The 24,227-nt window shown below is 43.2% G+C and overlaps 1 protein-coding gene across 28 annotated transcripts in view; it reads left to right on the top strand.

The window, feature by feature from the left end:
- Nucleotides 1-209: 209 nt before the first annotated feature.
- Nucleotides 210-24,227, top strand: part of ADGRL3 (adhesion G protein-coupled receptor L3) — a 490,120-nt gene continuing 466,102 nt past the window's right edge. For 8 of the 28 annotated variants that reach the window (XR_010998235.1, XR_010998234.1, XR_010998236.1 and 5 more), the window contains exon 1: nt 212-1,312. The gene's annotated coding sequence lies outside the window, so the exon portion shown is untranslated. Of the gene's footprint in view, nt 1,313-24,227 lie in introns of all 28 variants that reach the window. The other 20 variants (XM_068187652.1, XM_068187632.1, XM_068187630.1 and 17 more) reach the window with 8 other exon arrangements.

Below are 24,227 nucleotides of genomic sequence, written 5' to 3'. Positions count from 1 at the left end.
GCAGAGTGCGGGATCCTTTCCGGAGGGGGCTGCGGGACAGGTGCGGGCGGGGGGCTGGGTCGCAGAGGGTGCGGGCTAAGGGGCGGCTGCGGGGCAGTGCGGACGCGGCGGTGCGGTGCGGTGCAGTGCCGGCCGGCTGCTAGGTGGAGCCCGCGTCCGCGCAACCCAGATCCGGGCCCTCGGCGCTCCCCCGCCCCTCGGCTCGCCGCCCGCCCGGCTCCGTGCGGCCGCCGCCGGGCAGGGCAGCAGCGCCGCGCCGCCCGCCGCCGCCTCCTCCCCGGGCCCCGTTCCCCGCTCCCGGCCCGGCCCTGCGGGGGACGCGGGTGCCGCGGGTCCCGCCGCCCCGGAGCGCGCTGCTCGCTTACGGAGCGTGTGCGCTGTGCCGAGCCGAGCCGTGCCGAGCCGGCGGGCGGCCATGCGGCCCCCCCGCGCCCGCTGAGCACCGCGCGGGGCGCGCCCGCCCAGCCGCCCCCTCCGCGCCCGCGGAGCCGCCCCCTCCGCCCGCCCGCGCCGAGCCGCGCCGGGGCTGGCGGTCTCCGCAGCGGGAGGAGGAGGAGGAAGAGGAGGAAGCATCCAGGGTGTCTGCGGAGCGCGGGGGGCTGAGGACCACCCGCCTCCCTCTGCGCGGGCGCCTTTGTGTCCCCCAGCCCCGGCGGAGCGAGGGGCCGCGGGCAGGGGAGCGGATGCGAAGAGCGGCTGGTGCTGGAGGGGAGAGAGAGAAAGAGAAAGGGGGATGGTGGAAGATTTCTCTCCTGTTTTTTTTTTTTTGGTGGTCTCTTCGGCAGCGGCTGTTCTTCCCCAGCAGCAGCAGCGGCGGCGGCGGCGGCAGCAGCAGCACAGGCAATGACTCTGCCGCATCCGAATCGCCTGGCCGGTGGCGCCGGCTCCGGAGACATCACCTTGCTCTGAAGTTGCCCACCTGGAGGAGGTAAATCGGAGCGGGGCTTTCGTCCAGAGGGGTCGGCAGCGGCGGGGAAGAGGAGGGAGCGATCGCCTCCCCCATCCCCACACACTCTCGTCCTCCGGGAGGAAGCTTGTGTAGCAGAAGAACACGGCAAAAAAGGAAAGACTTTACTTTTTTTTTTTTTTTTTTTTTTTTTTTTTTTTTTTTTAATTTTTTCTTGCTTGAGGGACGTCCGTTCTTCTCGTCCGGCCCCCTTTTCCTCCTGGCTGGGGGCTTTGGTACTGTGGCCAGGTCTGCTTCCTACTCCCACCCCTGGTTTTAATGGCTGGATTGTGGCAGCAGCTCCCTGCTGCAGGTTGTTGAGGATCTGATGGGGACTCGAATCTCAGGAGCCGGAGGTGACTAAAGGTAACTAACCAGCGGATGGATGCTCAGCAGCCCTTGCCTGGCCCTCGGTTGCTCCCTTGCCCGCTTGCGTTGGGCTGAAGGGTGCCGGCCGCCCTGGGCGCACGCTTGGATTGAATTATGCTATAATAAGGGTAGTTTGTCTTCAGGGAGGCTGGATCCTCCAGGTAACGGAGGAGCATCTCTCTGGGTCTGCATGCTGGGCGACAGTGGAGACAAGGGGTGTGCATCTTGTTTGGAAATGCCTTGTAGGCTCCAGCCTGGTTTGGCTGTGGGCAGCTAGGGTGGCAAAGGCGGTGAGGAGATGGAGGGGACCTGGCAGGTTTTGTTCTTGCTCTCCCTTGTTTTTTTTTTTCTGTGAAAGGCACCACGTTGGACCGGGGGGTTTGCTGGTGTTACACTGAGGAATTCGTGAGTTTCATTATGTTTCCTCAATCTTCCCCCCCTTCCTCCGTCTTCATGCCGACTCCTTCGTGGATCTGCGTTGCTGTTTAATAGCTGAAGGGTGCCTCGAGAAGCGACTGCTTTCTTGGATATCAGGGGGCATGAGTGGGGGGGGATGTTGCCGAATTGGGGGTGTGTGTTGGGGGCTGCCTGCCCGTGGAGGTGAGGGGGTAGGGTAGAGCTCTGAATCCAGTAGTCCCGGGTTACAGGTAGACGCGAGGAGCTTCGCCTTCCCGTGCAGCCGGAGAGCGAAACGTTCGGTGTAGGTAGGGATGTGCAGAGCTCCCCACCTCCTGCCCGTGAGGCTGCGTTTGCTGGCTCTTATCAGTGTAGGACTGGCGTTTGTTTTGAGTAAGGGCCGGTATGTAGAGCTGGAATTGTATTTTTAATGCCTATTTCCTTTTTAGCCTTTGTTTATTTGCTCCCTTAATTATTTATTTGTGTTTCCCTTACAATCATCTTTTGACGGCGTAACTTGGAAGTACCGGTTGTAAGGCTGATGGCAGGGAGGAACCATCAGCCGGAGAGCAGCCCTGTTTCCCAGTTTAGGGAACCTACCTCCAGCTGGTGCCCGTTAGTGCTAATGAAGATGTAGCTACGCTACCCCAGAGATGTGCCCTGGGTATTTGGGGGATTGCCTTCAAGGACTGAGTTTGATCAGCAGCCTTGCATCCGGAGTTGTCCAGGGAAGTAACGCTGACCTCCAATACATTTAGTTGGGCTTTATTTCTTACCCTTTCCCCTACAGACAGGCAGATGTGTAGTTTTGCTTGAGGGTTGGCAAGGTAAGAAGGGAGCCTCTCTTTCTCTCCCTTTCCTGATAGGCATGAGATTCTTCTTTGCGCTAGTTAAAACAACTCGTATTTTGGCCAACAGCAATATATTGTTTCTGCTTGTCAACTGTGGAGTTCATTATGTTTTAGCCAAAACAACCCATGTCTATTGTATTTACTTTCCTGTTTAGATCACTCCTTCGGAGTTATTGCCATTTCCACTCTCACAGTTCTGGTTCCAGGCAACCAGCTGCTTAGAGGGAGGCTGAGATGCAAGGGAAAAGGCGAAAATGCCATCTGTTTCTTGATATAAGGCAGAGAGGCAGTCTGCTGGCTGCAATACCTCTCTGTATTCTAGCACTCATTATTCCAGAGTGTAGGATCAAAATTTTCGAAGCTGACCAAAAAGAAATCTTCCCTGGAGTTGAAAAGAAATAAATTCCATTTTCATTGTGGAATGCTGCCTCTTAAGACCACAGCCAGTGCTGCCTGCTTGATATTGAGTAGTAGCATGTGCTCTGTAGAGCTCATTTATCATAATTTCCAGGGTTTGCAATATGAACAGGCTTCTACTGTGCATTCATTAGGGAGAATTCTTCCATGGAGGTTTTCATGGGAGTAAACCAGGTGTTACAGGTTAAAATGGGCTGCTGTCAAAAAGTCTGCAGTCGTCACTTTAGATCCATGCCAATGTTGGGTGACAAAGTTCAGGTTAGGGCTCCATGGTAAAGCTGTATATTTTTCCTAAAGATTAAACTGCTCTGAGAGAACAGGAGTCAGTCCCCCTTGTTGTGGTTGAGGCTGCTCCAGTTCCTGCTCTTTAAGAGTACTTTTTTCCTTATTTAGGCTGGATTTACTATAAAGTGACTGCTGTCTTGTTACCTGCTGGCAAAAAATAAAGTGGACACAAATCTCTGGTATGTTTATTTCCAAAAGGACTAAAGTTTCTATAAAGCTAGTCTTCACCTGTGAGTTCCATATAATTTCTATTATTGAATAAGTATGTATTTTCCCTTTTATTCTTGGGGTGGTTAGGAGAAGGTATGTTTAATTTTGCATTGAATTCCAGAACAAGACAAATGACAGTGTTGACTGATGATAGTGAAAACATTGAGTGCTGCTTTGTGGGGCAGTGAGATTTTAACAATATTTATTAACTTGAGGCTACCGAGTCCTCATGGAGATGGTTTTTTGTGACAAAAGCAGGAGCTGGTATTTCAGTTTCTTGGTGCCCTCCAGAGATGAAGTAGTTTATGTCTCAGCCTAGGATATTTGAATTTGTCCCTGAGCCCTGCGGAGTCCATCCCTCCACCCCCTCCTTTGTTTGCTTGGCTGTTCATCCCACAGGTTGGGATGCCATGGGGACCATGTCCTTCCTCCCGGTTTGGAGTGACGTGGCAGAGGTGCTCAGCTTGCCTATCCAAGCACTGATTGCAGGAAAGGCTTTTTTCCTCCTGAAACAGAGAGCAAGTTGTCCTGTGCCTGCTGGTGCAAACATGAAGCTGGTGCTCTTTGCTGGCTGGGAGGGAAGTGCAAGCAGGTTTGTAGGTGAAAATGCAGACACACACATCCAGCCAGCTGACTGATGAGCTGGGCGTCTCAGCCCAGTGTTGCAGGGATGTTAGAAAAATAAATAAATAGATATTTAGAGGCAGGTAGAGCAAAAGGTCAGCCAGAACTGAACAGGAATATGCATGACCTTTAGCTTTGGGCAGCACTTAGCTGGAGGGCCTGATGCTGCTGTCAGGGTTTTCACATTCAGGGCATGAGTGGATGCATCATCAACACATTTATTCATGCACACGGGGGAGGGAAGTCTTTTTAAATGAAGAAGTCCTAGAAATGGGTGATTTATTAATAATTTTAATACTAATAGTGTTGGGGCTGGTGTAGACTGACTAGGAAGCAATTTAATGTGTGGCACAGTATAAAGGATGGGTTAAAGATTGATGAAAGAGATGGAATTCAGGGAGCAGGAATGGATCAGGGAAAAGCTAAAGCATGGAGGATAGGCATAAGGATTTCTGTGCTTTAAGTAAGTTCCTTTTTTTTTTTTTTTCCTGTTATAATTATATTACTTGGTGGTTGTGGAAATAGCCAAATGCTGTGATTGGAGTGATTTTGATAAAAAATTTTATTCCCTGGAGACTTCTTGTACATCACAAGAGGTTTGTAAGAACAACTCAAAAATTAATTTTTTTTTTTGAGTTGCGACCATCTGAGAGATAGACATCACAATATTGATGGTTTGCTGAGGACAATACTGAAACATCAGGACAGCCCTGCAAAATAAAGAAGGTTTTGTCTTCCCCTTCTAATGGGCTGCTTATTGGGGGAGGATGTACTGGTGAGCATCGACATTCTGGAGAGATGTTTATGGACACCCATTTCTTCCCCGCTGGTCCTTTTCTCATTCAATAGATGGCCTCCTGCTGGGATGGGAATATGAAAAATGCACCATGATGCCAAATTCTGAGTGTGCATCCACACTTCAGTCTCTGCTATGTCTTCAGGCAGTGCTTTCAGTTGCAGGATGGAGAGCTAGAAATTGTCATTTGCAGGAGTTCAGTATGCACCAGTGTGTTTGTAGGAATGTACCTGTCCCAGTAAGGGGGTGTGACATGCTGGCCTCTGACTGCCTTATCTCCTGGGGTGCCTTGCCAAATGTTTGTCATGATCCTCACCAGCACTTAATGCAAGGCTCTAATCCCTGCTTGGGATGCATGTGAGTGTGTCCTGTTTCTGTAGGTGTTGAGATGCTCCAGCACTCTCTGATCTCATCCTAGTGCCAGTGGAAGCTCCCAGAGCAGGCTGATGAAGTAGAAGAGCTTTGCTTTTAAGCATCTACTTTTAATTCTTGCCTACTTTAATGGTAAGGAAACCACCTCCTACTCAAATCTGTGATGTGATTCTATCTAGGACGTTATCTCATTGCCTGTTTTTGGCCTCCAGGTTTGCAATGTAATGCTTGCTTTATGTTCCTCACTAGATAATCTTTACAGTGCAGTCTGAAATTCCTGGCTGCAAGCTAAGTGTTCATTTTTAAGACAACCTCTCTAAAAACACCTTGGCACTACAGCTTTTACTTCTGCAGTCTTTTCAGAGAGCCTTCTGATTTTGCCTGTAAGGCAGATGCTTTTACCAGTCATTGCACCAAGCATCTGTAACTATAGCAAGGTAACTAATCTTTTCAGGCAGTGGAAACATCATTTTAATAGTGTTGTGGACCACAGTATTACTTACTAAGTGGTGCTCAGTGCAGGATTTTTTCAGCCTGCCTGAAATCTGTGTTTTCCTCTGGCTGAGTCTTTTTTTCACCCCCCTTTTTTGAATTTTTCATCTGTACTTCTTCAGGCCCACTTCCATCTGAGGGAAGTACTGCTGCATCTGTGATGGGAGCTCCCACTGTAGTCAATGGAGCACTTCTGTTGGCTTTCCTGTGAAGGGAAGATGCTCAAGAGTCACACATGTGGTATCTTCTGAAGAGAAGCTTCAGAATCTCAGATGCGGTATCTTTTCAAAAACATTCCCCTGCTTCAGCATCAAGTTTCTAGTAATTGTTTTGTAACGTATTTGCCAGAGATGGCATTTCAGGCCAAACAAAGCAATGAACGCAGAGGAAGAGTAGAAATCTGTGTACACTTCTAAAATGTGTTTGTGAAAACAGTCCAAAATTAAAATCAAGATACTTTTGTTTGAGGCTTGACAGCTTTGAGTTTCAAGGGTCATGAAATAAGACACCATTCTGAAGAAAGCAAAGAGGAGTTTGGCAGCTATCCCAGTTAGGCAATATGAAATTGTAGATTTTCTTTAAATGCCTAAGAGTAATAAACCTTTACAGAGCATCCATTGGTGCTCACTCTGCCAGGATTTTTGAAAATTATTTTTTTAAAGCATGTTAGTCAACATGTGAGTAATTACACAGGAATTATTTCAGTGGCTACAAACCTAATGCTTCAGAGGCCTGTAGCATAACTCCAATTCATTACAGTAGGTACCTGTCAAGGAACAGCTTTGAAATATTATGCACAGTGTTTTGAGTAGTTTGGATTATAGCTTTGCTACTATTAATTGTAAGAGCTTTACTGATTTGATTGCAGTTGCATTGATTTATATCAGGTAAAGCCATTGATTTTGAACTTTGGAACAGAGCTATGCGTTTCTAAAACTTAGAGCAAGGTGTCATAAATACAAAGGACCAACATGAGTGTTTTCTTACAGCAATGCAAAGTTAAAATGAAATGCAACAGGACTCTCTGTGCTTCTGTAGAAGTGATGCTTAAAATTTAGCTGTGAATTGCCCTACTGCAAAGTCCTGCTCAAAGGTGCCAGCATGTCACAGCACTGTTCTGAAAGGAGGCCTAGTCTAAACCTGGCCCCTTAGGGTAAGACTCTTACTGGTTTTACACCAAGGGCAAGTCATTCGTTTGTGAGAGTCACTGCACACACTATATGAGTTTTTACAGGAAGTCCCTTTGCCACTCCCTAGAAACCAAGAATCTAGTTACAGAGGTGAGGCCTCTACATCACTGAACACCGTTTAAAGTTCGGGGAATAGGAACATTCTGACTAATGCAGTCTTAGAACATCTGTTTATCATGGGCAGGCACATAGATAGACATACAAATACAGTGATTTGGGGAACAGACGCAGTTCTGATTTTTTTGTCAAACTTGGCAAAATGAAAAAGAAGTTGGCTTTAGGTGAAATCTGAGAATTGCACCTATACCCAAAACATATGTACCCACATGTGTATGTCTGCGTGTGTGCATACACCGCTTTTGTTTGTGAAATGATGATACTGATGCATAGAGTTTTTGGTTTTTGGGTTTTTTTTTTTTTTAATGTCTTGCTGGAAACTCTATTTGTTGTTTTCTGGTTATTTTTGGTAAGTGCAGTAATGGACAATAACTTGTGCATGGGCCTGCAGTTGTAAAATTTTAACTGAGTTGCTTGGTTAGTAGTCCAACACCAAAATAGAACAACCACATTTTCAGATGTGTTGAGCAACCACATGTTTTATCAGAGTCAGTTCTGGTCCTTGCTTATTTGTTGTAGCAGGCTTTTTCCATTCTGAAGTTGCTGATCCCAAGCCTGCCTTAATGAGATTTTTTTTCATTGCCCTCAGAGTGAGGAAGAGAAGCTTCACTGTGTTGCAGAAGTGCTGTTTGCAGCATACTTGGGAATGTCAACATTTTCCTTCGAGCAAGGAGTAAGGGGCATGTTAGCTATAAGTATGCTGCCTAACTTTGGGCAGGCCTAGGTTAGAATGGAGTTTAGCTCACAAGAGCCCAGCACTGGGAGCTGAGCTGTTTACTATTTTTTTTTAGTGCTAAAGCCTGTGTGTTGTGTTGGAGGACACCAGGAGACAAGGGAGGCCCTAAGCAGAAGCAGTGCCCCTGTTCTGTTTGATCAGCGGGTCTCTGTTTAGGAGCCCTGCAGAGGCGCTGCCCTGCCTTGCTCTTCAGTGTGGCAAACCAAGCCTTGGCTTAAGCCTGTGAGAATGGGGGAGGGACCCAAGCCCAGTTTTTAATGTTCTGCATGGATGGGTACCTTGAATACTCAAATGCATTCCAGTGACAGCTGACCCTGTAAGGACATTTTCAGTAGCTCTCTGGATTTTTTCTCTTTTTTTCCCCCTTCCTTTTCCCCCACAATTTTAGTTTATTTAATCTAGTTTTACTTTATTTTGTTTTCTGTTCCAAAGACTGCTGAAGGAAAGAAAAAAAAGCACCCTTTGTAGCTGTATTTTTGAATACATCTCACTGATGGAGACAGTTGAGAATTTCAGGGATCATGTTAACTACTTTTCTTTTGCTTTGCTTTTGCATGTGTTTGTTACTGACTGAAACATGATTTCAAAATAGTACAAATTCCCACCACTTGCTTCAAAGGGCACAGGTTTTTGTTGTTTAGTTGTTTTTGTTTCAGCAAGATGTATGTTGTGGTTTTGTCTACCCATTTGTGCTGTGTAATGAGAATCCTTACTTGCCACTTTTGTTGATGTGTTCTTTTGTGTTTTTGGTTTGGGTTTGTTTGGTTTTTTTTTTTTTTTATGTCTCCCTCCTTTTTTCCCTGCATTTACAAAAGATTTTGGGATTCTATCCTGAATTTTTTTTTATGTGAAGTCTGTGTGGAGGTACACAGTACTGGTCTGTAATCCTGTTTGATGGCTTATCTGGAGTATCCAGAGAACAGCCGTTCCTGTTTCCAGCAGACCACAGATTTCTATATTGGACATTGTTTCTCAGCTAAAGCTTGTTGTAACTGTATGTGTAATCTAAAATGTCATTCCTTTGGATTTTGGATATTGCAATCACAGGCTGTAATAGTTGGAGAATTTGATGTATCTATCCCACTTCCTTCCGAGGGAAATTATGATGTGACTACTGCACTTGCAATTCCCACAGCACAGACTTCTTCAAGAAAATGTCATTTTGGATTATCTTTAATGGATGCAGGTGTGTGGAATGTCTGTGTGTCTTGTTTTTTTTTTTTTTTAAGAGGAAAGTAATGTTACAATTGCTGCTTTATTTGGTACAACTCCAAAATAACATATACCTCCGTGAATATAATTCTTCCTGTTAGGTATTTGAAATATAGCAATTATGCTGCATAGAGGGATAACTTGTGACATTCTGACAAGGGATCCACAATTACAATCATAATGCACTTTATAGATCTCCTTAAGTAGGTCACTAATTTGCAGTAAGTCTTTCTAAAGTCTGTGCGAGGCCTTTCAGTTGCAGGAGTGGGGAGCCTTGTTCTCTACAACATCACTGATATTCAAAAGGGAGGCTGAAATCACGGAATCACAGGATGGATAAGGTTGGAAGTGACCACAGTGGGTCATCTGCTCCACTCTTCCTACTGATGCAGGATCATCCTAGAGCACATTGCACAGGTTTGCGTCCAGACTGTCCTTAAATATCTCCAGTCGGGGAGACTCACAATCTTTTTTGGGCAATCTGTTCCAGTGCTCGGTTGCCCACACAGTAAAAAAAGTTCTTCCTCATGTTCAGGTGAAACTTCCTGTGCCTCAGTTTCTGCCCATTGCCTCTTGTCCTTTTGATTGGCACCAGCAAGAAGAGTGGGGCTCCATCCTCTTGACACCTTCCTTCAGATACTCAGATGTTGATGAGATCGCTTCTCTGTCACTTTTTAAGACTGAACAGGCCCAGCTCTCTTAGCCTGTTACTTATATCTCAGTAATGGAAACAGAATCATGGAATCACAGAATGGTTTGGGTTGGAAGGGATCTTAAAGATTGTCTCGTTCCAAAGGCCTTCCATGGGCAGGGATACCTCCCAGCTGGACCAGGTTGATCAATGCTTCATCCAGCCTGGCCTTGAGCACTCATTACCTGGGCATCTACAGCCTCTCTGGGCAACCTGTGTCTGTGCCTCACCACCCTCGCAGTGAAGAATTTCTTCCATAAATGCTCCAGTCCCTTAATGCTCTAGCCTCCTCATCATCTTTCTTGGCCTCCACTGGACTCACTCCAGGAGCTCCTTGCCTCTTGTCCTGAGGAGCCCAGAACTGGACACAGTGTTCCAGATGAGGCCTTACAAAGGCTGAGTAGAGGGGCAGGATCATCTCCCTTGACCTGCTGGCAATGCTCTTCCTAATGAACACCAGGATACCATGGGCCTGCTTGGCCACAAGACATGGACAACTCACTGGCTCATGGACAGCTTGTTGTCCACCAGGACCTCCAGGTCCTTCTCCATGGAGCTGCTTCCTGTCAGGTCAGCCCCAGCCTGTGCTGGTGTGTGGGTTATTCTGCCCCAGGTGTAGGGCCCTGCATTTGCCTTTGCTGATTTTCAGATGATTTCTGCTGAGGGGCTGCACATCTCTCTGGGGAATTGTCCACTCCTTCCTGCCTTGTGTCATCACTGAACTTGCTGAGCAGGCATCTGCCCCTTTGTCCAAGTCACTGATTAACTGGGCCCGGTATTGAACCGTGGGGGACAGCACCAGTGATGGGCCTCCAGATGAACCCTGTGCAGTGATTATGACCTTCTGGGACCTGCCGTTCAGCCAGTTCCCAATCCACCTCACTGTACCCTCATCCTTTCCAGACTTGCTGAGCTTGCCTGTTGTGAGAGATAGTGTCTAAAGACTTGCTGAAGTCGAGGTGGATGATATCCTCTGCAACAAGGGAATGATACCTATGTAAGTAACCTTGTTTTGGTGAGAAATACAGGCACACATCACTGAGCACATGAGGATATTCCCAACTGAGCAGCCCTGTGTTTGCAGTGGAGCCGAGACCTTGGGTGAAACTCAAGATGTTTGAAACATGGAGAAAGATGTTTGCCAGTAGACTCAAGCAGTTGTTTATGCCAGCCTAAACTAAGCTGCAGTTTTCCTGTTCAGGGGGAGAATCTGGGCCTCCACAGTGTCTGCAGGGATGTTTTTGACAGAGAGAATGTGATATGGTATGGAATATATCTCAGAGCTGCTTCACTGTTTGTCTTAAGATTTGGCAGCAGCAGATGGGGGGTTGTCTTCTCCAATGCCTTTATGCTTGGTTGCTCCCTCATCCCGAGGAAGCAAAGGGCAGCCCAGCATAACCTATGAGCCAGGCTGTAAGGGTGAGGATGCCAGCTTTTGTTTGACCCTTTTCAAGCTGCAGGCTTGAGCACAGCAAGAGTCCACAGTTATCCCAAGTTCATGTAATGTGGGGGCAAAGCCTATTTCAGCAGTTGTCATTGTGGTAAAGCTGATTACTTAAATGCAGAAATAAGTAATTATTAGTAAACAGAGTAATAGACGAGTTACTGAAGAATAACATTTAAGTCTGGTCTGTAGTAATACAGATGTATTTTGCAGTACATAGTAGCATAATGCTGGATTTTTGAGCTGGTTCCTCTTACTACTACAATAAAATAAAGGGCAAAGTGTATTTTGGCCTAGAGGTGTCAAGTCCACTCCCAATTTCTTACTCAAAATAGGTCTGTGCTGTACTGCAGTAGGAGCTATAGTTAAACATCAAGCAGATAATCACATTTTGGTTTTTTTTTTTCTCCTGTAAATCACTTTTCTTTTTATACCATAGACATTTGTGTGGATGGTTGCTTGTTGACCACAGAGATGTGGTTTTTGTTTCTTTCATTTATGTCCTCTATTGAATTAGCAGAGTTATGCTGTCGTACTTGGGTGGGATGCTGCAGTGATTTAATTTAAAATGAAAGAGAGATGTCTTCATTGTAGGGAAAACCATGGCTAAGTGGTGAGAGTAAGCAGGTCTTCCATTACCAGAAGCCCTAATTAGAAGAAATCCCATGTACGGTTGACCTTGACTATTGAGACAACCCTCAAAGAAGAAAGAGCACTAAAAATTAGTATGCTGCCAGTGCTGCACTTTTATTATTTGATGTTATTAAGCAAACTCAGTGTGTATTTCTTTTTTGAAGCGTTTGATTAAATGTGTGATCTTATCTTGGTGAAATGGCTTGCTGGGCTGCAGACAGTGGTGTTCAGAAATGAAATTTGTTTAGAGCCTCTGAACAGACATTTATTCAATGAGACCTTTCTTGAATAATAGATGTGACAGTGAGACAGCTGTGCAATGTGTTCTGGGGTTGGGCTTTTTATTTTTTTGGTGTAGGGTTTTGCAATGTGATTGGGGGGAGATGATAACACAAGAGCACAAGTGTGAGAATAGGATGTAGGGAAATTATCATATGTTGCAGATTCAGACCCTAGTTCTGCCGAGAATTATTTTCAGATCAAGATTTACACACTTCAGGACTTCACTGTTGGCATATGGTTTGGCATATCAAGTGATGCACGTATCTATCTAGCTCTGTATCAATAATCTTATCCTTTAGCTAGAGCTCTGAGATGCTTAAACTTTGTAGAAGTAAAATAAATCAAAACCCAGAAACGCAAATCCCCAAACAGGGATTTAACTCCTGTGCTCAGTGCTGGTGTAGTTGATGGTAGCTGACTCCTGTCATCAATGCTGGTGCCCTTAAGCAGTCCTATGTTTTATGATAATTCCAAATCAGTGAGACAAAGGGAGACTTCACCACAGGATGTTTAACCTCTTGTGTTATGTCCAACAAGGAGAAGGTGTGAAATGTGGATAAATATTCTCATCTCACTTGTTTTTATCATCAGTGTGCTGGTTTTCCTGGGCACATTTTTTCGCAGTAGTTGTTGTGGGGCTTTGTGATTTGTGCTGGAAACAATGTCAATAATTCAGGGGCATTTTGGTCACTGCTGAGCAGCTCTTTCACAGCATCAAGGCCTTTTCTGCCTCTCACCCCACCCCACCAGCCAGGAGGCTGGGGGTGCACAAGGAGCTGGAAGGGGAACACAGCCAGGACGGCTGATCCCAGCTGACCTAAGGGATATTTCATCCCATATGGTGTCTTGCTCAGCATTTAGAGCTGGGAGAAGATGAAGGAAGTGGAAGATACTTGGAGTGGTGGCTTTTTGTCTTCCTGAGTAACCCCTGCTTACATGGGGTATGACTGAACACCTGGCTGCCCATGGGAAGTGGTGGATAAATTCCTTGTTTTGCTCTGCTTGCCTGCACAGCTTTTGCTTTACCTATTAAACTGCCTTTATCTCAACCCATGAGTGTTCTCACTTTTATTGTGATTCTCTCCCCTATTTGGTTGTGGGGAGCGAGTGAACAGCTGTGCAGGGCTTGGTTGCCAGCTGGGGTTGAACCATGACAATTGAAACACAATGCTTTTTTTATTGGGCAGAGCTACTGTGGAACCCTTCACCAGGGAAAAAATATTCCACAGGAACTTTCAATTTTGAAACATTATTGGACATACAGTGGTATGTATCTGTTTTTCCAACAAAACAGTCTAGTTCATTGTTGTTTTCCATACAACTCACAGGATAAAAATTCATTGAATGTGTGAGCTGCACAGGTTTTTCAGGTGCTGACATACAGCTACATGGCTTGCTTTTCCCAATATGAAGCTGAGAACATGAGTACCTGGAAGTATATTATTTTAAACTTTCCTTTTCAGTAGTGGGCTGTGGTGATCTTTGGAGGTTGGATATGTGAGTTTTCTGAGTGACTTAGTCTTCCCCTGCAAAAGAAGGGGGAATTCCACTTTTAAAGGAAAAGAACTCCAGAGTGCCTCTGCTGCAAAACTGTGTTTGGATCAATCCCCATCTCCCCCACTGCTTCCCTGCATTGCAGAACAGCTGTCTTTACATCAGGTTAGATGGTGATTTAGTAATTCCTCCTTCTAGAGGTAAACCCAAAGGAGTTGAGAGAAGATGTGAGCTCCATGCCTTAATGGTGTCTTGAGGTGCCAACTTAGGAGCCTCCAGTGTTTGATGCTCCAGCTGCTCACCTTCTCTGATCTTTGGTTAAGGGGATTGTTTTTCCTAGGAGCTGGACAGCTCTCAGGACTTTCTAATAAATTATAATTATGCATATATGTTTTTCTCTCCTAGTGCACAGCTAATCTCACCAGATGCCAAATACAGATTTGTGAGGCTGGGAGTGAAGTACAGGAATTCATGTGTCTGTGAGCCCTGCATATTTTGCCATGATGTTTGCCTGAGCTTCAGGGATAATTTCTCCTTGCAAGGTGATTTGTGTATATGGTACACTGAGGAAGAATATGGTCTGTAAGCATGTAGCTGACCATCATATTTTAAGGGGCTCTTCCATACATCTGCAGCTGGATATGAATTGTCTTTTTTAGCAGAAACTGCAAGCCCAGAGCCAAGGTCTAAGACCAGCAAACATGATCCATTTTGAGCATCCTAGATGGTATACCCAGGGCTGGCTTGGTTCTGAGGGTGGTGAAACTCCCTGCCGTGAAATCATCATCCTGGGATGGTGGCAGACAAAGAGGAAGGGTAAGGGCAAGAAGAGCTGGGTTTATAACCATTTTACTAGTTGCACAAGGATGACAGGTGTTCTTGGCTCTGGTCTTGGCTTGGCTCTTGCATTGAGGTACTCAGACAGGCCTTGTTTCATCTGGGTCCCTGTGTGGAAGCTAGGTTATAATCCAGCCTTAAAAAAACCCCAAACTTTTTAAAATGGTCCTTCATGGAGATGAAATTTACATATGAAAGCACAGCCTGCTGGAAAAGTAATGGTCCCATTATGTTCTCTTTAAGCTAGAAGTCAGACAGGAAAAGGAAGATGGAGAATTCACTGGACTGAAGTCTGCTTGACATCTGCTCTTCTATAGAGCTAACTTGGTCCAAGTAACTCCATATGTATCTGTTCCTGAGCTGAGTCTGATAATTTGTTTTTGAATTGGGAATGACATCTTGTTGTAATATTTAAAATTTTTGTTCTGTTTTTTTATGTAAGTGCTGCAGAGCTATAGCATTTCCCCTAATTTTGAACTTTCAGTGGAACTTAAAAATGAGCCAAAGAATCCACCACTGATAAATTTCTCAGGTGGTTGTTTAAAAAAGGGAGGTGGCATTCTTTACTAGCATTTTGTTGGTCCTAAAGCTAAACTGTTCTTTAAAAAATTAAAATAAAAATGGCTTGCCACATGTGCTGGGTGTGCTGGTTGGGTTGGTGTACATTGGGAAAGCACCAGTGATGATCCTGAGATGATCATCCTGAGAGATGTGGTGGCTCCTGGCAAAGGTGCATGGGAGCAGGAGGTATTTTATAGTCCCTTTTTCTTGTCTGGAAGTCACCTGTGCAGAACTTGAGGACTTTGTACCGTTTTTTGGACTTTGAGGCTGAAGGTCCCAGATGTGCCAGCACTCTCGGTAGCAGAACCCAATGCTAAGCAAATCCCACAAGGGAAGTTCCTCCTTAGAGCTCAAGGGAACTGCCTTTGCCAGATGTTACAAAACCTGTGGGAAGGGGATAGTGCCCACGCTGGAGGCAGCACAAGGTGTCTAGCTGCAGTGCATACTAATAATTGCACTTGGTGACATTTCTTGCTTTCTACTCCTGTTGAATTTTTGCCTAACACAGCTAATTTTTGTTAGGGAGTGAGGGACCAATGACAGCCCTACAGTTAAACCTGTGTGTGTATGCAGTAATAATGTTCAAAGGTTGCTGTGTAATTATTTTAAGTTTCCAGCCTCCTTGCTAATTTTCTGTTGATTGAGGGAGAAAGGAGGATCCTTTTATGTCCTGGCAATGTGTCTTCCCTTCCAGCAAAGCAGGGGCTGATTCCTGGCTACTCCAGCTTTTTCCTAGCTGGATGCTGACTCCATTTTCTTTAGTTTCTTCACTTTCATTTCCAGACTCATTATGTCAGGCATCCAGGGTATGTAAAGATGATCAATATGTATCTACTGGTGCTATTGTAACATGGAGCAATTATTTAAATTAATCAAGAGGACATCGTTCATGAGCAGGATGGGATAAAATAATAGCTGGAACAAAGCTTTGTTTAATGCAGGTCTGTGGTCTCAGTATCAAGATTTCAGCTGCTGGCAAGACACTTCATCATCTGGGAAGACCTGCTGGGAGCCACAAATAAATCACATTGTGAAATCTTGATGTAGCTTTGCAATGCTTGCCCTTTAGTGTTCAGCTCTAGATGCTGGTGTCACATCATGGCAAAAATGGTATCAGCGTGTGCCGATGGAGGAGGATGAGCAGACAGCATTGCGGTTGCATCCATTTCCTGGATGCAATGAAGAGATTTTGAAGAGATGGATGGGGCCTTTTCATTCTCCTTCTTTTTTGAATTTTCCCACCACCTTGCTGATCAGTTCTCATCTTATTTACACTTTAGGATATCAGACCAGTGAAAAATGTATTTCCTATTTTTTTTTTGTATTGATATGATTTTGTAGTGCTTGTCTCGGTACTGTTCTTGTCAGGTAAGGGTATGGTAAAGAAACAGTTTCTGGTTTTAAACTGAGAAGAAACTGTCTTTCCCTTATTAATTTGGCTTTGGCCAGTGCAGTGAAATCTTCAGAGGGATATGGAAATGTCCCTTAGTTTGCATGCTTGGATGAAGGCCAGATGAAGTTTTCTTGTGTGGGCTTGCTTTGTTTGTTTTCCTCAAAAACTCTGTGTTGATTCAGGCCAGTTGCTGTTGATACAGGCTTTGGATATAATGTTTGTAGCTCATTAAAAATAGCCTCTAATTGAGAGCTGAATGTTGTGGACTTGAATTTTCCTGCACATTAGTCATGTAAGAGGTTGCCTGGAAAAGTAAAGCGTGAATCAGCTTGAGAGGCTTGCAAATATCTGCTTCATTCAACGTGGAGACACATCTGAAAAGTAATCTAGTGGTGACTTGTAATACTGCTAAAATATGGGGGAAATTAAAGTTTCATTTAAAAGTACGTCTCATCACTTTATTTTACTGATACCTGATAACTTAGAGATTATTAATCGCCTCTTAGGTATTGTATGTATGTTATAATGTTATGATTAACAGGACTGTTGCCTGCAGGACCAGGCAGCAGAAGAATTGAGTTCAGTTGTACAAGTGTGACAGGGTATAATCCCCTTGTGCCCTATGATTCATCTGCTGAACTTCCTTCAGTCCACGTGCTGACCTTTATCGTTTCATGTCTTTTCACTTTGGACAGCTCTAAGTATATCACTGATTAAAAATTATATTTGAACACTCCAGTGGGAAGTTGCAAGTATACAGCAACTTCTCCAAAATCACGATGTGCCAAAGGCTTTGGAACTTTGGAGATACCTTAGAAGATGTTGGTGTTCCAGAAATAATACCTGTTATACTTAGAATATTAAAGGAAAAAATATAACAATTTAAAAAAAAATTATTGCTTTATGCAGAAATAGCGGTTGGTACTTGGATCCTGCCTGTGTATATTTTTGTAATGACAAATGCTTAGCTTTTCCTTACAGCTAACCTTGTCTCCAAATTTCTTGATCTTCTGCTGGCTGCTTTTTGATGAGTATGGCACTTGTGCAACTTTGCCTTTTTCTCTTCCTGAACAAAATTATTTGAGCTGGTCAACTATCTAGTCAAAGGTCCCAGTAAGCAGTCTGCCTTGCTCTCGTGGTATCTGCCCAGTCACTGAGTTGGGCTGAGCTGCAGCTGGGGAGCATCCATGGGGACACATTTGGTGGTCGGTCAGCTGGTCACTGCTGTAGGCAGTGCATAATTCTGCTGTGGTTAACTGGCTCATTAGTAAGCTTTTATTGCAGTGCTGAAGTGTGGTGGACAGGAAGTGGGCATTGTTCTGGCTTGAGTAGCTAATTGGTATTTTTATAATTTTATTTTATTCTGCATCCCACTTTTGCCGTGGGATCCGCGTGTCTGGATTTGTGGTCTTTGTTTTGATTTTAGGGTTTTTTTTGGGCTGGGCTTTTGTGTGGGTTTGTTTGTTTGTTTGGGATTGTTTTTTGTGAATTTTTGTTGGTTTTGTTTTGATTTTAAAAGCAGAAAGATGAGGTAGGTTTTGTTTGTCTGGTCTGAGATGTCTGTATGAAAGCTAATAATTTAAACTGACCTTCTGTCTAATGGAAAGAGGCAGGCTCTTTTGAGACATGATTCTTTTCCTTCTCATGTAGACCTTTAAAATATGTCAGATGAATCGCATCCTAAAAAGATTATTTCTCTTCACTGACTGTAAAGGAAGCCTAAGGTGCCAAACTCAGATAGAGACATTTACATTGCAGATACCTTAAGATGGAGAAGGTGAATCCCACCCCAGGAAATCACTCTCCTTGGCTTGCAGTGCATCTCCAATTCAAATGTGAATCGGTGTGATAAGCTGGTACCTGGCACAGCAAAGCTGATCCATCAGAAAGTGCATGGAGAGGAATTTAAATGGTCCCTGATCTTCACAGAGCTTGTGCCCAGGAGGAGCTCTCACTTCAGTTGGTATAAGACATGTACCTTAATTATCACAAAAATAAATGCAAGTGTGGTGGCACACAAGTGGTTTCTCCTGTTAGCTCCTGTGCAGTCATGTATGTTATGAGTAGGACTCCCTGCATGGGCTTTTTTTCCTCAAGAGCATGGAGTAACCTGCAAACCTGAGCAATTGCTCCTCTGCTCTCCCTTTTCCTTTCAAGGGCTGCAGACATAAAAGTCTGAAAAGGCAGATGCTGGGAGATGTGTCTGCCTTGACTTGTGTGAGTAGGCATCCCTTGGGTAGGTGCCCTGGGATGCTGAGCCAGTGGGTGGGAAAAGGAGCTTCTCAGAATGCAGCCCTAAGCTCCTGATTCCTGGCAAATTAATGATTTATCTAACAAAGCTGTGTCCTATGAATACGGTATATGTAAATCCTGCTAGTCTCTTCAAAAACTCAATTTTTTTTTCTACCTTCCTTTCTTGATTCCCTGAGAACTGCAGTTTGGACAGTATGTGTCTACTGTGGACAGTATGTGGATAGTATATGACTACATGTGTGTATGGTATGGTAACTTGCTTACCAAGGTGTGTTCTATTCTCTTTCTTCCTACTGTTTCTAATATAGTCCAGTGAAAACTTAACAGAATTGAACCTCATTATCATTTTAAAACTTGTACAGAACTTTGGAGAAAGAGGGGTGTGACAGCAAACTGCATCTTGCATCTCCAAAGCAGAGCTATGTATGCATGGCACATGCCTGAATCCATCAATATTGCAGCTACGTAGCAGTAAATTCACTCACCCTGTTACTAATTACTTGGTGCTGGTTTCTTCTCCACACTGTTGGTTTTAATTTTTTAAATAGGTGGCTGAATCCTTGAACAGTCCTGACTTTTGAACTGGGTGGAGATGGGTATTCTAGGAACGTACAGTAGCAATCTCACGCTGGTGGCTGAGTTTTTTGTATTTTTTTAGCAGCTGGTAAAGTTCTGTGGTACCATTGGATGATTTTGCCCTCATCTAAAGGGCAAGGGAGATTTCTTTGTTCTTTAGTCTTGATGGAAAATGGCATATGTTAATTTTTCTGAGGGGAGCTGATCAAAGTACTTAAATACAGAATGCCAACTAGTGATGGAGCATTTAAAACTTCTGTTGTTCTGAATAAGTTTTAATGAACAATGAAAACAAAGCAGATGTTGCTTAGTGTTTAATTGATGGTAGCTTAAAAATAATTTGTGCTTTATGGTAATAATTGTCAGATCTAATTAAGAAATTGGAGAAAACCAATATGGAGTTAGAGCCAATGAATGATTTTGTATGACTCGTTGCCTCAAAAAAAAAAAGAAAAAAGAAAAAGAAATGGATAATATTGTTTGGAAGTTTTAGCCACTTTAGCTGGAAATGAACAATTCTGACTGAGAGGATTGAGAATGTTCTCTTCAGGATTATTTGGTAGCCCTTGATCTTGGTCCTTTTGCCTCAAGTCACTGATTATGAAATATATTCATGCCTTATGTAGTCACTGAAACTATGTGTGTATTTCATGACAGTTTTTTATGTTGTTTTTGTGTCTGTTTACAGCATAGTCCTGTTATTTTGCTGCAGTTGCTGGGGATTTATCAGTGCATCAAACACCTGTACTTATTTTCAAATCAGCATTGTACTCCAGTGGCCAAGCGAAGTGCTTTTGCACAGACCTCTTCCCAAATTTTCTTGAGGTCACAAAGACATGTGTGTTCATCGTGAATAAAATTAATTAGCTTTAAAAAAGACTTGGAGCAGTTTGAAGGCTATAGATCTGTAAAGTTCCTAAGTTTGAGTTCAAAATCTCTGTTACTCTCTCAGGCAACACTTTCTGACAGAGCCAGGGTTCAAGGGATGTTACTTAATTTTATCTCAGTTGAATCTTATTTTCAGTGATTTTCCTAATATTTGCGAAATTGAATTCTGAACAAATCTTTTTACTGGAGAAAGCTGCATTTCTGGTTAGAGCTTGCCATACACTAGAGGCTCTGCTCAGTGCAACTAGCATGTGCCTCTGTAAGAATTGATTGAGCCTGAATGGCATTGAGGTGTTGCATTATGAGCAGCCTTTCCTACTGAAGGACACACTTGAATAGACAAGTCCAAGCACTGACTCCTTTCTGAATACTGTTTTGTATTTCTGCAAATCTGCATCTCTTGTTGTGAAAACCTCAAATATTATTTTAATGTAGGCTTGTGTTCCCACTGGTTTTACAGCAGCTGTTAATATAAGCTGTTCATGAAGCTGCTCAGGCTTCTGTAATGTCATGTTAGGTGGGAGGTCTTTATTGTTACATTTTTAAAGATTGTCTTTTGTTTGTTTGTTTTTCAGAGCATGTAAGTTTGAAGCTCTATGAGTAGAAATGGGCCATGGGGATTGGTTGGCATAATGTATATGAAAGGCAGTGTAGCAAAGAAGCAGCTTGTTTACAGACAATGAAAAGTTACAGGAAGCACTTCAGTAGCTGTATCTGCACTTCAATAGTTGTATCTTGGCAAGATATCAGTTTTGATTTCTATATTGGTAAACTAGTATTTAGGTAGCTTTTTCTACAGGTGGCTTTTTTAAAGCTGAAATTCTGCGAATGTGCAGTGTCTAAGATTCATCCTGCTTGAATGCATTGAATGTTTTTAATATTTAGCTTTTATAGCCACAACTGCTGTTCTTGTGAATGGTTTTTAGCAGTGTTCAGGAATGGCATGTATGCTTGCTGTTTCCTTGCAGTAATTTATTTTTATATCTTCACTCCTTTGTTTAAAAACAAAATGTTTAAAAGGGGTATGATAATTGCCAGTTATTAACCTTCATTTGCCACTAGTTGTGTTGAAAGCTGGCATCAAAAATGCTGTGAGTGTTTTAATTAGGTCATTAGATCCTATGTGATTTAGTGATAGCCCAGAGAGAAATGATAACAGGAAGAGGTGTAAACGGGCAGAGCCTTAGTTCAACAAAGCTTTTTACAGATGCATTCATAGGGCTTAAATCCTCCCTTGTAGCTGAGCATTGGCTTTCCAGGGTTTGAGCCTAAAACCAGATTTTCACCTCCGATGGGGAAGGCTCAGCATCTTGGCAGAAGTTGATGGTGCTGTGCCCCTGGTGAAGTTGCTCAGTTTTGGTTCCCTGGGTACCATTTCTGTGTTAGCTGAATGTGGTGTAGCACGTTGGGAACATCTGCCTCAGAACTTCCCCTCTGCTGTGATGTCTTCTTTGGGAGTGTTGTTAAACTGTTGAGAGGAAAAAAAAAAGGGAAAACAAAAAGGAAAACCAAAATAAAAAAAGGTGTCAGTATTAAATTAGTACATTTACCTCAAACTGAAAAATGACATCTTGTTTCTTGTTTTCTGCCTTGAGCTCCAACAGATGCTTTTCACTGTGGCAACACAAATGTGTGTATTTTTATCAATAAAATTTTTTGTGCTTGGGGGTAAAAGTGTTTCCTGAAGGGCCCATTGCCTGCCTGGATTTTTGTTTTCCCAGTAAATGGCTTATAGGAGGAAATACTGGGTTGATTTCAGAAGTCAAAAATATTTGACATTTAATTAGGAGAACGTTTTTTTGGCCTGCTTTACTAAAAAGGGGAAAAATCCAACATAGTAATTCTGAAGAGATGTTTAGTAGCCACAAGCTGTCATATCCTCTGCAATCGGATTCTAACCTTTTTTTTTTCTTATAGCACAATCAATAAGATTAATATTTTATCACATATTCCGTTCCTGTCTTTAAAAAGTGATTTGCCAGGAGAGAAAGCTTATTTAATGGATGTACAGGTCAATGTCCTCTATGCCATGCCCTGGTAACTTTTGAACCTGCTGCTGAATTTGATTACCAGAGGAGGAGAGGTTGCAAATTATTGTCTTTGAATTCTGTGCAGGCTGGTGCCAGGTTTTTCATAACCTCAGGTTTTGTTTGCTTTTTACAAGTGGAGACTAGTGAGACCTGAACCTCAAATGATGTATTGAGACAGTGCTTATAGCACATTCAGTGGGGCTGCAGTCTATTTATACCATCTGCAGCCTGGCTTTAATTGATGGGGTTTTGTACCTTTTTAGGTGAATAGAAATTATATGAACATTTTACAGTCCAAAGTAATAAAAAATCTGAATTGTCACCATTTCTTTCTAATCGTATCACAAGGCAGATTCCCAAGTAAAGTATGCACACAAACTTTTAGCCCGTTGAAATATGCATATATAATTTAATTTGCATACATTAATTTCTTAGTTTCATTAATGATTTAAGACTCTTTTGCAGTCGGAAGTCTCTGTCACATTTTTTCTTGATTGAATTGCCTATTCTATTCAAATAAGACTTGGTAATATTGCATATGCATTACAGAGTGATATTGGTAACTTTGTTAGACCTTTTATCAATGTGATTAATTTAAAACTGGCTGCAGTGTATTATTAGCTAAAGATATATTACAGTGTAAGATTTCACCAGAGTGGAAATTTTAAAATGCAGGTAAGATGGCGATTGCAGGGCATGTAGCTGAGAAAGGAGGAAACCTTGGCGTCTTACAAAAGAGCATTTTCATATTAACATTGTTAAAAAGTCACTAAACCTGATTTCTGGTTTCCTTATAAACACAAATATTAACTTGTATAAAGAAATTAAAGAACTTTTTTTTTTCTATTGAGCTTCAGCAAAATAAATGCAGCCTATTTTAAATAAATTTTGAGCAGCACCATGCTAAATGAATGAAAAACCTTATTTTTCTTCTTGCCCGGTGCTGCCTTGGAAGCTGCTGTTGCTCCATGGGCTTTTTCCTTTACTGGATTTTTTTTCTTTCTTTGGAGTGTTGCAGGAGTATTGCCCCACTAAGACAAGGTAATTTTTTTGTTTGTTTGTTTTGAGGTGACTTCCCATTTCTCTTTACCAAAAGACATCCTTTTGGCACTTAGTAAACATGGTTTTTAAAAGATTACTCTGTAGGAGACGGCTATTCTTGGCATGCCAACACACTGCACCTTCTCTTCATCTCTTTAAAACCTTCATGTTCTTCTGGTTTCCTTGGAAATTGGGGTAGTCTGCCTGGTTCTAATGTCCATACAATCTGAACTCTAAGCAGAGGTACTTTGTCTGTAGAGCACCTGTACTGTGGTTTCTAAGCACTGAAGAAATTAATCACAGAAGCAGCCAGCAAGCAGGGTGTGGAAAGTAGCAGCTCAGTTCATGGAGAGAGTGGAGATACTGTGCAGGAGGAATGGATGGACATCCCTTAAAGGAAAAAACAAGAACTGAGGACAAGATGTAAAGCAGCAGGGTTTGAGGTAGGAATGGGTGAATTAAAGAGCCCTATGTGTTAGGTCCAGGCATGTGTAGACTTTTTGGTGGGGTTTCATGATCTCGGTGTTTATTTCATGGGATGGATGCATCTTGCTCTTTATCCTTTTTCCCTGCCTACTTTGTGTGCTGAAATGGGAAGCAAAACTGGACTGTCCTGTCCATGACACTGTTAGTGAGTGTGTTAATGGATTGTAGCTGTCCATGACAGCCCTGATCCTGTAGGTCCATGCGTTAGCTGTAAGGGAGAGTGGTCCCATTAAGCTTAAGTGGGACCTCTTAGATATTTGAATGTACACATGTAGATATTTGTGCTTGCCTTGGTTTGACTGTGGGATGTTGGTGTGGACTGGTCTTGGGTTTCTGAGGTGCTCTGGTTGCAGAGGAGGGAGGATTAAAGAAGGTGTAAGAGAGAAAGTGGACAGTTACTGAGAGCAGAAAAATCACACGATGCTGAAAGTTTTCCTTTTCACTGAACATTAGATGTTCCCAAAGAATGTACTGACACTTGCTCTTGAGTACTCCCAGTTTGCACTTTGATATTAATTGAACCAAGGACTAAAATTCCTGCTTTGTTGATTGATTTTTTTTTAAATTTCAAACTGATTAATGTTTTCATTTGAATAGCACTGCTG

This window comes from Anomalospiza imberbis, chromosome 4 (assembly GCF_031753505.1).
Source record: "Anomalospiza imberbis isolate Cuckoo-Finch-1a 21T00152 chromosome 4, ASM3175350v1, whole genome shotgun sequence".
Lineage (NCBI taxonomy): Eukaryota > Metazoa > Chordata > Aves > Passeriformes > Viduidae > Anomalospiza > Anomalospiza imberbis.
Note: the sequence above shows the minus strand (reverse complement) of the source record. Positions and strands in the feature narration are given on the sequence as shown.